The sequence below is a fragment of the Paramisgurnus dabryanus genome, chromosome 8, assembly GCF_030506205.2.
Source record: "Paramisgurnus dabryanus chromosome 8, PD_genome_1.1, whole genome shotgun sequence".
Taxonomy (NCBI): Eukaryota; Metazoa; Chordata; class Actinopteri; order Cypriniformes; family Cobitidae; genus Paramisgurnus; species Paramisgurnus dabryanus.
In genome coordinates this window covers 25,659,745-25,662,953 of record NC_133344.1, presented here as the reverse complement: position 1 = coordinate 25,662,953, position 3,209 = coordinate 25,659,745, and positions in this window count along the sequence as shown.

The following is a 3,209-nucleotide window of genomic DNA, read 5'->3' as shown; positions in this document are numbered from 1 at the left end:
CAGTTGCTTAAATGAGACCACAATGGGCCATATGTCTCTGTCAATTCGAGAAGGACGCAGGAAATAAAACGTCTCTAATATTTTAAATTAGACGTCAAAATAGACTGCAGTACCAAGTTTATTAACGTTACAGCTCCTTTAAATTGATTTTTAGTGTACTGACAAAAATTATGTCTCAAAATAGAGTACACTTCGATGTTAACCCTAAGAAGTACCAAATACTTTTTTGTATATTAAATACATAGCATGAAAATAGTACATTTACTAAGAGTATTTAAATAAAGTGTATTTTAGTGCACTTTTTTCTCAGGGGTCTATTTGCTTGCACTGCATGAAAAAACGGTAATGTAAACATTGTGTCCAAACGAAAATTACAAATGTTATGCTGTTCAAGTTTGAAATATACTGTTATATGTTATATGTTTTGGGGTGAACTGTCATTGATGTGCATTAGCTGATGATGACAGTGATTTGGCAGAGAATGGCAGGGCCTGATGCATCTCAAACAGATCTTTTGCTTGTATTTAGTATGCAAAGTATTTTGGATGAACTCCTTTTTTCCATTTCATGCCTCAAATATTAATGGTTGTCCTATTATGCAGAATTGTTCCATGAAGCAAAAAAAATAAAGGTAAGACTCCAGCAGTATTGAGCAAGTCAAATCATATCTAAGTGAAGTCACTGAACTGCTAAGATGTTTCTCCCTGGAGTTCATCAGATCATCCATGACCAACCTGATTTCTTGGTCATGATGAATTTTTCTTAGTTTATAAAGAATAAATTGTAACCTCTATCTCATTCTTTAAACAATCTTCAAGTAATCAAGTATAGTGTTTGGAAATCCTGTTGCCTGTGCTGACCTAACAGCGAGAACGAATTGTAATTATCTTCTAATTGGGTCGCCAGCGTACTGTACGTTCACGGGCCACTGGCTGCACCTCAAACGCCATCTTAAAAGAAACTGACTCATTAATCTTAAAGTTCGATCAATATACCTTTGTTTAAATACAAATCTACTCAGTTAATTAACGCATGACTTACAGCTAACTACTATTCACATTATAGTCATGCTACTTTGAGAGGAAATTACTGAACTTTGAGAGGAAATTACCAGACAAAACAAAGAAAAGTTTCTCGTTTAATTGGAGCTGTCAGGCAAAAAAAATGGTCTGCAAACACTGTCAAAGAAAGCCCCAGAAGGACATATCAAAGCTTTTGGAGGATGTTGACACAAGCAGGCGGATCAAAATGTACAACGGCGAGGTAAAAACGCCTGAAGCACCTGAAAATGAATTTGTTTGATGTTGTCTCACAGGACCACTTTACAAATGTCAAACACAAGGCCAAAGCATATGAGGCTTTTATGCATGTGGATTGTGCGGCAGAAAGGATTTGTGATGTGAGGAAAATCCACCCTGCTTAAAAAACTAAAGAAATCATCAAAAAATGTATGGATTTATTAAGAATTGTAGGGGTTTTAAAGATCCCCTATTTTCCTTTTCATGATTTTACATTTCCGTGTGTCTTAGTGCATGTTAAAGATCTGTAAAAATACAAATCCCAAAGTCTACGATGACATGACGTGAGCAATCTCCAACGTAAATCTCTTTTCTTGGACTACAATGAACGCAAGGATTTTAGGCAACAGTTTACTTCCGCAGCCAGTTGACTCGATGCACATTATCATAATTCCCCCCGCTTATGGCTCAGTAGTTTACGTTTTTATATTTAAAGAATTTACCACTGACTATTCAAACCATGATTCAAACACAAGTTTGTCGTTTCTACGATCACAAATGCAGACATGGTTTTATGTTTTAGTAATCCTTACCTTACCAATCTTTTGCATTCTGCTCAAGCCGCGCTGACAAAGTTGATCGATCAGCTTGGTCATCCGCATTTTCTGGATCAGATTTGGTTTGTATTAATAAGTTAAATATATTAAATCAATATATAAATGTGCATTCTTCTTTGCCATGTTCATTAAGTTGACAAGTGGTTGGCTATAGGCTACACCAGGCTTCCCCAAATCTTACCCTAGATCGCCAGTGCCTGGTTGCATAAAACTCCTTAAGTGAGGGTTTCCCTGAGGGAGAAAAAAATCCCTTAGGAAAGGGACTTTGTTAAGAGCGTTGCAACAAAGGTCTTAACTGTCACCCTTACCTAAGTGTTTATACTAACTATTTTACGGTAGTCTCTGCCAAAACACGGCAGCGGAGAAGTGGTTGCTATAGTTACAAAATCTCACAGCGTAAACAAATCAACACACACAGCTCACCAGACGGCGGATTTGTGTACAACGACACATCGCAAATAACAGACTGTAAAGTACCGCATGTATAAAACCTTGAAGTAATTCAAACTTGAAGCACTTTGGATTTATTGACAATCAAACCGATATTCTCCTAATAAATGCGCATCACTATTCTCTAAGGGATTATTTTAATCATTAAAAATGCGCGTTGAAACTTCCTTTTCTGAAATAACCAAAAAAATAGACATCGTGTGTGACGTCAAGGGACCTGCTATAGTCCCTTAAGTTTTTAAGGGAAAATGGGACTTAAGGACTTTGTAGCAATGCATAGCAGAACTTCAGGTAATAGTTGATCATTTAAGGGTAAATACTTACAGTATTGACAGCCTTATGGTTCCCTAAGTAAACCCTTAAGGGTTTTTCCTGCAACCCCTTTTTATTAAGGGTACCCTTAACCTTATATTTAAGGGATTTCTTAGCTTAAGGACTTTCATGCAACCGGGCACAGAGCACTGCAGAGTTTAGCTCCAACCCTGATCAAACACACCTAAGCAAGCTAATCAAGGTCTTCATGATCACTAGAAAATCACAGGTGGGTAAGTTTGCTTAGGGTTGGAGCTAAACTCTGTAGTACTCCGGCCCTCCAGGGTAAGATTTGGGGAACCCTGGCATAGGGTTGTGCCGATAGACGATAGTATCGTGTATCGACGATCTTCAAACATATCGCCAATGGCAGGCTTTCATGGCGATAGTCATGACGATAGTTGGCGAATGGTTATTATTATTAGTTTTACATTAACATGCACATTGCATGCTTTTCCTCGCATGAGTGTTGGTGGGCTTCACTTTACGCGGAGAGCTTGTAGAGAGAGGAGTCCTTCTTGCACGCGTCTTGGACTCCTTCTAGCACCTAAATCCAACGCGTCATGAGCAGCTGCGCTTCTCTCTGTCTCAC